We start from the raw sequence: 12,319 nt of genomic DNA, 5'->3' as shown, positions 1-12,319 counted from the left end.
TTAAATGCAGTGGCTGCATTTTTGCCCTACTGAAATAACTGAGGAAATCCACAAGGATTTTAACCTGAGCAAAGATTGAAGAAAAAATAAAGATGTCAAAGTTATATACTTTCCAGTTTCCTCTGAATCCCTTTTGTGGTAATTCTCTGTGTTTTGACCCAGGGAATTACCAAAGCCCACACAAATATCTGCTTCAGCCCAGAAATGAGAGTCATACCCTGGAAACACCTGCCGTTCTCCTGGGTAGTGATGACAGAGCTTCACTGGTCATCTTTTTGTCAGCTTCCAGGCACAGCCTTTAACTCTCAGTGCTGAGTGTTGCAGTGCATGGACAGTCTATATAGCCTGTGGGAGGATGCAGGCAGAAGTGCTGGCGCCCTGGTGTGAGTCTTTCTTCAGTAATGGGTCTGAGCCTTAATGCTGGGGATAGAGTCCCCAGGGCACTATGCGGAGCTTCTCAAAATGTTTCAAAATTTGGCTTCTGATTCAGATCAGGGTTTCGCTGAGAATTCTTCCTGGCCTTCCCACTGATATGTATTTGGATGTTGGGCACTGTATGCCTTGTCCGAACAAGTGTTTTCCTCCAATGCTCCTTCAGACAAGAGTTATTCGAAAACAGCTGGGCTTCTAGGGATTCTGATGTTTTCCACCTGAAATTTATATAGATCTGTGCCACTTTGTGAGATATCAAATCTTGTCACCATGGTGCAGTAAGCTCTGCCTTCTCAAATAATCACAGACTCATAGAATCATTAAGGTTGAAAATGACTTTTAAAACCATCTGGACCAACTGTTCATACCACAGGTATTGCCACTAAAACAGCTCCATGGTTCTTGAACATCTCCAGGGATGGTGAATCCACCACCTCCGTGGGCAGCCTGTGCCAGTGCTCAACCGCTATTTCAGACAAGAAGTTTTCATAATATTCAACCTGAATCTCCCCTGGCGTGACTTGAGGCCATTCCCTCTTGTCCTATCAACAAGCCAAAGGGATCAGGATCAGTATAGCAAAGCATGCAAAACAAACAAACAAACAAACAAACAACAACAAAAAACAACCAAAAACACACACACACAAAAAAACTTTCAGTCAGGACAATAGCAGTTGCAGGTTATCTGAAATTATCGCAAATATAAAGACTTTAGGTGCATCCTCTTCCTTCTATTCTCCCTCAACCACAGGGCTTCATATTCCAGCTCTGCCGCAGCTCTTCCTTTTGTTTACTCAACTGTGTAATAGACTCAGAGTTTCTTTCTCAGAACCACAAGCAGAAAAAGTCCTGGTGCGACCGCTCAAGTGAGCTGTGCTCTACTCTGCACTAAATCAAGGGCAAGTCAAACACTTTTTCTTAATCTAAATTTGAGGTTACATGGGGTTTGTAAAGGCAGAAAAAAACTCCACTGCTAACAAAACCTCAAAGCACTGAATTGATGATGGCATCCATCACAGGCAGGTCCATGAATATGCATTGCTGTTTCCTTCCAGAAGGCTGTATTACCTCAACAACACAGGGAGAGATGGATAGAGAGGGCACACTAACCCAGTTAATGGATAGCAATCTGATAAAGGAATTGCTAAGGTTGGTCTTCCACAATCCCTGCTTTTCCCAGTGTGGATATCTGTCTACATGAGAGCTGAAAAGCTGCAAGGCATAGAAATGGCCTGCTGTCATTTTACCAGAAGAGTGAAAAATAAGTGTCTTTCTGCTAATACCAGCTTCTGGGGAAGGCAGTTCCAGAAAAGAAAATTGCAACAGTTCCCAAGGCAAAAGCCTGAGTAAGGTTTTGCCTGCTGGTGCTTATCTTTCATGTCTGATACAGCTGTATGTTGTTCAAGGTTGGGAAGCAGAAAAATTGGATTCCTCTCAGATGGGTCATTGCGATTGTCCTACTGAGAAAATCAGAGTTGTCTACAGCAGCAATCTTCTCTCTCTACTTCTTCTACACCCAGAACAGACAGTTCTTGTCTTTTGCTACACATCCAGACTGACAGCCATTTGCTTGATCGGAGAGACCGCTGCCATCTTAAGGTTCACTTTCTAGGAAAGTTTTAGCAAAATGACTCCTTCACTGTTTCATGTTTTACTTAGGAGTTGTAATTCACCCGACAGCTTTTGAAAGCAAAGCTGAGAGTATGTACTAAACAGGGAAGAAACCAACCTTGATAAGCAAAAGTAGGTGAGCCTGAATCAAACACGCCAGATAAAAACACTTTTGAGGAAGTTCAAAAAGCCATTTTGGGGATATAGATCCAAATCTTGCAGGTGGCTTTTCTTTTTCTGATAAGCGGAACCAAATCCCTACATCTAAAACTCTCACGTTTGAAATGCCCTAAGCACAGTGCACCACTGAGGTCTGTGGTGAGAGCTGGGCTCTATCCAAGGAGACATCAACACACTGCTCATCTACAAGACAGTATTTTTTTTGTCCTGCCTCAACTTGGGGCTGTGTCCTGCATAAGCCACAGGATGTGCTTAAATGAAAAGGTGCATGTTGTTGCTGTGAAAAAATATGAGATCTGTTCCAAAAAGTAATGCCTCCTATTTATTATATTGGCCCACAACATTAGAGGCAAATGTTGGTGTTATGGCAATAGAGGCTGAACCTTCCCATTACATGTTGTTGCTGTGTGACAGATGGCAGCAGAGGGGAAGTCTGACAGAATGGTTTCTGATGTGGAAGCGCAAATGAAGCAAAGGTGTATAACTAGATTTCTCTATGTGGAAAAAATGGCACCCACTGACATTAGCCAATGCTTGCTGAATGTTTATGGAGACCAAACAGCGGATGTGAGCCTTAGCATTTTAGTAATGATGCTCTGAAACACATGTACTGGTGCAGAATTTTATAAGTGCAGTGTGCATGTTCTTGTTTATTGCTGGTGAAAATGTATAGATAATGGTGGTAACTATGCTGAAAAAAATAATATTCTGTAGCTGAGAATTTGTTCTATCAAATAGCGCTATTGTGCTCTTTATTGTAGTTTCCGTAGAAATAAATGGGAGGTATTACTTCCAGAGCCTCCTTTGTATGTCATTTCAGCTATAGAATAATTGAGCTCTGATCCAAACACATATTTTTGACTTGGACTGTCAAGCACAGAGTGAAGGACTGATTCACAGCCCAGGGAGATGTTTCACAGGCACCAAGGACTTTAAATCAGGATTTCAGTCATGGGGCAAAGCTCAAGGGTATGTAGATAAAAATGCCTTTGGAGTGGGCAACAACAATCTCTGAGGATCTGGAAGTCTGAATGCAGATTTCAGGAAGGAAGAATCAAAATGACTGCCAAGAATCAAAACACACCCTGTTTAAATATCAGCTCCTGATGAAGCATCTCAAGAGACAAGATGTCCTCAAGTTATCAAGCAACAAACTTAGGATACTTGAAACAAAACTATTTTAGAGATATTCAATCTTCTTAAAGGAGGTGGTTCCAGCAATTAATAAACTTGTCCTTTTGTTTTTAATGTTCTCAAAAATGGCACTTTATCTCAAAAATATCAGAAAATTTTTTACATTTTCAGTCAGCTGTCAAAAAAGTAAATTTTTTTTTTTTTTTTTTTTTTTTTTTTTTGAGGGAAGCTGTAACGATTTTTTTTTTGTCATCTCAAACTCTTTTAGCTTCTGATGTAAAATTACGGCATGGCTTGTGATCTCCAGCTGAAGACCCCATCAAACACAAAAGCAGCAAAAAATTTCCAGTTTCAAGTGCAGAAGGAATGATAATATATATGTATGTCAGCAGCATGTCCAGCAATTACCTGCAATCACTTTTCTCTCTGCCTTTTTCTCTAGTAAACAGGCAATGCTTTATTAATTTAATTACAGCTCTCTAACCTCCTCAGGTGGCAGCCATGCCTGAATCTGAGAGTGGTGAAAGGAATAGTGTGGCAGAGAAAGTCCCACAACCCTTCATTTTATTGATTCAAAGCATGGCATCTTATTAAATAATATCTTAATTGCCAGCAGCTCCAGAGCCTTTGTGGATCAGAGGTTAATTTTTATTTTCTCTCCTTTGCAGCAGAACAATGTTTCTTTAGCAGAGCATGTCTGCCTTCAGTCACCATGTGTGGTGATGAATGTGGCTGAAAGGAAATGGTATTTCAGAAGTATGGGAAACGTCTCCTCTATTTTCAATTTCAGTGGCCTAGTAATTATAAAACTGCTCCCACACACATTGTTCATTTTCATTAAAACTAGACAAGTGTAATCAATTCTTAAGCTTTTATTTGGAGATCTTTTACATACTGACTGAACCAAACTGCTCCAAAACACTGAAGCTTTTATTAACACTGGAGAAACTGAGAGTCCAACCAGAAATGTAGTGAGCCATCCCGACCCTTCAGCACTGCACAGAATTGGCCTTTTAATAAGAAAAGTAAAAGGCACTGTTTCCACTCTGTCTTCCTCAACCAAAACAGCTGACTTTGTATCATCCATCAGGATGTTAGAAATTATATAAACCCACCATTTACCATGAATAAAAACAGGTTGAGGCTGGCTATGCAGCCTGAATTTCATTCAATATTTAATGACGCATGTGTTGCATTTTATTTTATCTGTGGCGGTTTTCAGCCTCTTTATTTATTACAATCAGCTTTATTTCTAGTAGTAGTAGTACCTTAGAATAAGAACACACTCCCAGCTGCTTTAGGGGTTTAAAGAAACCATTTACAGAGCTAGAAAGAAAGAGAGAAAAGGAGAAGATGAAGGAAAGACAAGATGGATGGAGGGAGAAGGAGCAGAAGAAGTTATATTTACCTATCTGTTTTAAATAATGGAACGGAGGATTTTTCAAGGTCTTTTTCATTCCTATTTATGATTTACTTTCTGTGCTAAAATATGTGAATGTTTCATAATCTTAATGAGATTTTACTTCACCTGATCACTATGAGGTGCAACAGTACTGTTAGTCCAGGGGTACGACAGGGAGCCACACACCTCGTGGCGCTTATTAGGGCACCTCAGCTAGGTGCTCAGACCTCTTTGGCTCAGTGAGCCAGTCAGATTTTGGTGGGGCTAAAGTCGTGGAAGGAGACCAGAGATTCAATACTTTGGCTTCTCTTGTCCCACCCTGTATGGGAATTGTTGAGTCATGGCCTGAACCACTGATTGATCACCTGAGGCAAGGACTGGGTCAGCCGTGGGAGCACAGGTGAAGGGGGTGGAACCTCCACCTCTCCTAGATTCCATTTAAGGGCTGACTACCCCTGGGGAAGGGTTTCTTTCTGGAGATTTCTTTTTTGTAGTGCTTTTCATTGCAAGCCTAAATCTTCAGATACAGGTGAGTATTCCTTCTCTGTTTGTTCCTTTGCTACCTCATTATGGTACTCTTTTCAACTGTACTTTGTTGACTGTACATCCCTAATTGTTTTCCGTTTTTATTAAGAAGCATCTTCCAAGGTAGGTTAATGTTAACGTGTTTCTTAGCTAGCTGCAAGTAGGACAGTTTGTTTGTTTGTTTGTTTGTTTTAAAATAAACTCTTCTGAAATTGACTTTTTTTTTCCCTTCCAGAGTCTTTTATCATTCTTGAAAAGTAGTCATGTACTGACTGAGAAATGTCTCTTGATATTACAGCAGCATTTTCATGCTGCCCATTTTTCAAATTTTTGGTGATTTTAATGTTGGGCATAGCCAAATTATAGAGGAATCTGTGTTTGTACATGTGCATGAAGCAAGGAAGGAGGTTGAGCTGAAGATATGAAGTATTTTACAATGTAATTCTTTTAGGAATGTTATATTTCTTTAGAAAAGAGGTGATGAGAATCTGTTTGTAACATCTGAATAGTGTGCTACTTTTTGTGTTAAAGAAGTATTTTTTTGCTGAGACTAGTGAACGGGGTGCCATTTCAATCCTTATAGTGGCATGAGCTTTTTTAAGGGAGAGATGAAGAGCGATGCTGGATGGAAAAAGTGTGGTAGGTGTGCAGGATGCAGCTGTGAAAGCACCTTGGGGAAGTGGTAAGTTTAACGGTAGTGGGAGTGACGTGGCTACTTGCAAGTAGACCTGTCCCTAGCACCCATGGTGTTCTCTGAAAGATGAGGTCAGGGTACGGAGTCTGCTGGCTTTAGCAGAACTGCCTTGGCCTTGGGGTGTGGAAATTTCTTCTTCAGATCCCTTCAAATGGAATTTAATATGAAGCCTGACCTGTCATAATCTTTTTTATTGTAACATTAAATAGCTTACTAAAATGGTATAATTAATGGTAATGACTGGATTTCTTTACATGTCCTGGCATAAAGATACTATTTTGATGCAACGTGATGTGCCCAGATAATGCCAGGGGGTTAGCACATTAGTTTCTATTATTGGTTACTGTTATGGTAGTGTTGTGGTTTCACTTATAATAGAGCAGCACTGTCAGAGACATGAAATAGACCTTTTAAAGAAAAAATGGATGAGTTTGTCTTTAAAAACTTTGGACCAGACTAAGCTCAAAGTGCAACAATAAAAAGAAAATCAGTGTAGAAGAGCCCTGTAACTCCAATACAACTGTTAACTTCAGTTTTTTTTCTGGACATCTTGTTGGGCCAGTTCAGCACACAGAGCTAGATGAAAACAATTAACTGTTTGTTTTTTTTTTTTTTTTATTCCAAGCAGTAAGTCAGCTTTGTGCTTGCTTAGCATGCAATTGAATTGCCATAGGCTGCTGTGGCAATGCCACTCAAGGCCATGGCTCCATGAATATTTCTTTTGGCAGCAGAGCTAGCTGGAATTCCTCTGCTCAAATTCACAGGTAGCCTGTATTCTGCTTTCTTTTGACACAAGGTGAAAAGGAATTGGATGAAGCTGCCTATTACCACATTTTTTTTTTTGTTTGTGAGATATTAACACCTACATAGTTATTTAATGTAATTTAGATGACATGCAGTGCTAACTGCAAAAAAAAAAAAAAAAAAAAAAACCACCATTTTTTTCGCCCAAGCTTCCCAGTGGTATGTGCCCAGCAGTGGAGAATTTAATGCAGGTTTCCTTTAGAATCATAGAATCGGCCTGCAAGATCATCTAGTCCAACCATCTTTCCATTACCATTGCTATCACAATCCTCTAAACCGTATCTTGTAGATCATCATCCAGGTGCCTCTTGTACACTGCTAGGGATGGTGACTCCACCACCTCCCTGGGCAGGTAAATTTGGACAAATCATCAGTCTCAGCAATGTATGTCAGCACCAAAAAAAGAAAGTGTGTTACAAAATGTTTGAATAGCAGTTACTTTTCAAAAATTTGTAGTCTGCTCACTGTGTTGAGAGTGGAGAATAGGAAGAAATGAAGTACAAATAAATTCTTTTGCATTGGTCGCATATCAGAAAGAATTTGATAATTTTTACTGCTAAATATGAGTAGCTACTTGCTGTCAGTTTTAGCCCTTCTGCCAACTAGAGCGATCCTAACTAATGTTTTGCATCACAATCAGGCTTGCAGAATCCTCAGTGGGCCGCAGACAGCTTCTTTTGGAGAAGAAAAGGGGCAGATCTCCAGTGTCCATGCTGATTCTCCTAGATAATCTCGTGGGGGTGCCCTTATGTGTGCACACATGTACACACGTTTGTACAAAGGAGCTGATTTTTCTTTTCTTTCTTTGGTTGACTGCATTGCCAGAGGGAAGGAGAAATGCTCTGTGGGAAAAAGTGTGCCTGTAATGGAGGATTAATTAATGTTAGCAAGAAGGTTATATTATTTAGATCAAGACAATTTGTGTAGCCCTTAAGGGAATGGGAAAGAAATATGCATCTTTTTAAACACCAAGAAAAAAAAATACCACTAAATCTTTATTGTTCTTAAGCAGGAGATGGAAGATTTTCCTTTATTAATGTAAAAGATCCTGGTGAATTTCAAATACCAGTGGTAAGGAAATTTGATCTGGGAAAAGTAAAACTGAAATACTGTTCTCCAAGATTATTTTCTCCAGTGAAGAGCAGCCTGTGTGTGCAGACTTACTTTGAATTAATAACTTGAAACCTAGAGAAGCAGAGTGTGTCTGTGTCTTGTTTTAATTGGGCCCCCTTTTTAACCAGTGTTTTTTGGAATCTGACATTAGGAGAATTGTGTCAGTTTGCCCCAGATGGGTTTAGGAACTGTATTCCTATTCACAGAAAGGGTATGATTTTTGCATAAAAAGAAAAAATGAGTTCATATGGGGACTAAGCAACTGCATGTCATTGCCTTGCACCATCACATCTGGAGATGTTGGTCCCATCATGAAAGGGATCAGCACAGAAGAGATCTGTGCAACCAGTGATGTTGAACTGTGGAAGAAGTAGGGTGGGCACAGGTACAGAGTAGACCTAGAAAGTCCTTGTTACTCTTTTTGTCAACATAATGTTAACTAGAACTTGATGCTGTCTTGGTTAGACAGCATCAGATGGTCAGACGGAAGCTTTGCCTTTTGATTCTTTTCAGAAAGAACAGGCCTTCTAACAAGAATTATAAGATAAAAGCGGGGAAAGGAGAAAAGTGCTGAAACACTTACATGATGCAGAAACAAACAGCCTGATGTGACTAAATGAAACTTCAGTCACCGTGGCATCAAGGTCAAGAGCATTTTACAGATCTGAACTTTTATATTGAATGAAGAGTTGGCCTGGTCAAGTTATAAATATGCAGATAGATTGACAGTGTGACACCCCTGGGAAGCAATAAGATGTGGATATAGTTCTCAGTTCTACTCATATGGAGAGTTATTAGTGACCTTTAAACTGTAGAATATTCGTAAGCACCCAGTGAAGACACTAACAGGAAAGCTAAATGAGCAATCCATCTTGATGCTTACTCTGGGGGAAATTGGGACATTCTCATACAGGGAATGAATCTGGAAAGAAAAAGGTCCCACACTGAAATGTCAGTGGAGGACAAAGTCATGCGGATCATAGCTCACTAGAGCAGTCAAAGTACCAGCTGGAAAGGATTCCTTGGGCTGCTAAAATATGCCTAGATTTTCAGAAGGTTGCTTTGGTGAAATGTAAATCTGTGTAAAACAAATGTGCTTGAGCAAGGCATAATGTCATTGTGAGATAAGACAGAATATTTTATGACTAAATAGTGGTTTATTCAACATGATTGCTTTACAATGGCCACTACTAAAAGTGCAGTGCAATGCAGAAGAGTGAAAGATACCAGGGAACTGGAGCTGTTCAGAATATTCATGAATGATATGGGGAAAGGAGGGCGTAGTGAAGTGACTGAGTTTGTGTTAACACAAACTTATTTAGATTTGACAGTTCTGAAGCTGATGGTGCAGGTAAAATTTTGCAGATGGATGAAACAGAGACTGAGTAATAAAACCGTAAATGAAATTCAGTGTTGCTAGGTGTGAAGCAATGCACAAGAGGAAAAATAGCTCCTGCTATCCATGCCATATCGGTTCTAAATTAGTCATTGTAGATTTCTCTGGAAACAATATTCCTGTGGTTGGCAGAGGTCAAAAACATCAGCCAGATCTTAGTAAAGAAATGCCAGTTATGATCAGAGAATCAAAAACCTCTGTTGGAAATTGAGGAAAGTAATAAGACAACAGTGGGAAACACCATTAATGCTCTCTTTAAATCTGGACTGAGTCTGTATACAGCATGCCACAAGCTGACACAGTTTGAATATATGGGTAATAGTAGGACCTGAGGAGGGTGAGGGGAGAGGTTCAGGACTGTTATCTTATGAGATTGAATTAGTAGAGGATGGTTAATGACTTATAATACTGCTGACCCTTCCCATTCACTGCTGACCTCCAATGGGAGCAGAAGGCTGTTAGAGCAGGCCCTTTGGTCCAACACAGTGGGGAAGTTTGTATCTGCTCGTTTTTTGTAGCTGCATTCCTTGAACAACTGCTTTCTTTAATTTAGCTCTGGTAAATTTGCAATTTTGGAATATTCAGATTATCCACCCAGTAGCATTATAGACTATTAGGACTAAGCCACTTCTTACTTGCTGTAGTTGTGTTATAATAAATATATAATAAATATTCATAGCTTCATTACAGTTTATGGTTTCTCAATGTACTTACTAAGGGATTATTTTGGGGCTTTGTTTTAATGAGGCACAGAAACTTTAATAGTCCTTTCAGAGCCTTATGCAACTGTATGTTTTACTTCTTCTAAGAGCTAAATAACTCTTGTTTTGAATGATTTAGTAGCAAACTCACTTAGTTGCTGTGTTGTGGTTCAATGGTCTGCAAAATTTTCTTTTTTGAAATACAAACCTATTATGTAAATATTGAAGAGCATCTTCAGGAAAACTAACTTTAATTTGTTTTAGTCTCTTTTTTTAATTTTTTGTTTGTTTCAAACTCTGTGAGATCACTCACCAGACACTTTTCTTCAAGGTATGCAAAACCAAATTGCTTTCTGACTGAAAGCATAAGTTTTTGCCCAGAAGCAATACTCCAACTGAGTTGGACACCCTCTGAAAATTGAGAATAGATAAAGAGGGATTAACAGAGCACATTCCCGAGAGAGGATGTTAATGTGGTTTCGAACTGTGATTTCAAAACCTGGACAACATCTATCTATTACTTGGACCCTTTGTCCTCTAGCTCTTGAGTTTCCTGCTTCCTGAATGGCTCCTTTACAGCATAAACTGTGCAGATTTCATGTTGGATAGAAGGAAAAACTATTCTCAGGAAGAGTGTAGATGCATAGACACAGGCTGCTCGGGGAGGTGGTGGACTCTTCATCTCTGGAGGTGTTCAAGAACTGTGTAGATGTGGTACTCAGGGATGTGGGTTAGTGAGCAATGTTGGTGGTAGGTGGATGGTTGGACTTAGATGATCTTAGAGGCCTTTTCCAACCTTAATGATTCTGTGCACTACCCTGAAACACTGCTATCTACAGCACCTCAAAAAATCAAATCAAGTCTAAAATCAAATTTGTTAGAACCTATAGGAATAGATATTTTTACAAGTCCAGTTACTTCCATAGAGAAGCCCAATTCCCTCCAAGGGGTTTATATGCTTCTGGAATATAATTCTTGGGACAAAATTTTTAATCAAAAAATTTCTTACTTAATTAGGGAACCTTACAATTTAAAGGCTATAAAAGCTAAAGGTGAATGAATTCTGAAACACAGCAACTCCTGGTGCAATTTGTAGAAGGTTTTGACCTTACAGTTGTGAGCAGTCCATAAAACAGAGCCCTAAAATGCCAACAAAATATTTTGTAAACAGTTGGGGTGAGGTTGTGAAACTAACTGAACCTATTTGTCACACAGTGGTGTTTATTGAGCCATTAAGTCTATGTTATGAAAGGGCAAGTCATTAGCAGAGCCACTGCCATGCTGATAGAGAAAAAAAAAATGTGTGAGAGGTGGAAATGGCTAGGGAATAGTGTAACATTTTGGCTTATTTTTTCCTTTTCTAAACATCAGAAAAAAAAAAGTGTTTAATTAACTATTTACTCTGAATTTAACAACTTTCCCTTAGTTCATTTGCTTAAGTGCTGCAGCAATCAAGAATACATTAGCTAATGTTGAAGCTCAGCAAGGGAAGAAGCTAGAGGCAGGTGCTGGGGTCAGTGTGTGGAGAATCAAGTGACCATCACTGTCTTCCTGTTTTAATTTGTCTGCAGGAGCTTCCTAGAGTCACGGTGGCACAGCTGGAGTCACCAGTCATTTCCAGATGGAGCTATGAGGATTGTTGTGAATACATCCAGCTGGAAGAGGTCTGCAGTTGAGGAAGTGTGTGCTGATGACTGGAATACTGTATTGTCTCGTGAGTTTGTTCCCTTTGCCATGTGCTCCATCCATTGTTAACTAGTATGTGAGAGATCATGGCAACAAGCAGAAATTATGTGGGCCTGAGTTGAATTAATTCTCTTCCCTACATTCTCTTGAACAAATGAAGATTTCAAAAGCAACATGAAAGTATATTTTCAGATTTTTCAGAAGTTCAAAATCCCTCATGTTATAGATACTAAAATAAGTAGTGAAGAAGATATAAAAGAGGATATGTTTCTGGATAAAGACAAGCACATTTATTAAAAAGAAATTATTAGGGCTCTGCAGGCAGGGCAGTGCCTTGATTTACTTTACCTACAGCAGTTACAGCTTGGTTATTTCCAAAGGTGGTTTTGTTGTTTTGTTTGGTTTTTTTTTTTTTTTTTTTTTAAACTTGGACATGATGATTGATCTGTTGCATCTCAATGGTGGCTGCATATTTGTTGTGAGCATGGGCAGTTAAGTTTTCCCCACTCGGCTGAAACTGGAAGATCCCTATCCTTTGTTTAGGAGTAAGGGTTGCCTTTGTGTTGTCTTCAGGTGTGTTCCTGCCATGATGAAGTACTGCTTGTGGACACTTTTAGAAGTGTTAAATGAACTCATAGGGA

Source organism: Tetrao urogallus (genome assembly GCF_951394365.1).
Source record: "Tetrao urogallus genome assembly, chromosome: 8".
Taxonomy (NCBI): Eukaryota; Metazoa; Chordata; class Aves; order Galliformes; family Phasianidae; genus Tetrao; species Tetrao urogallus.
The sequence above is the reverse complement of the archived record's forward strand: the minus strand, read 5'-3'. Positions refer to the sequence as shown.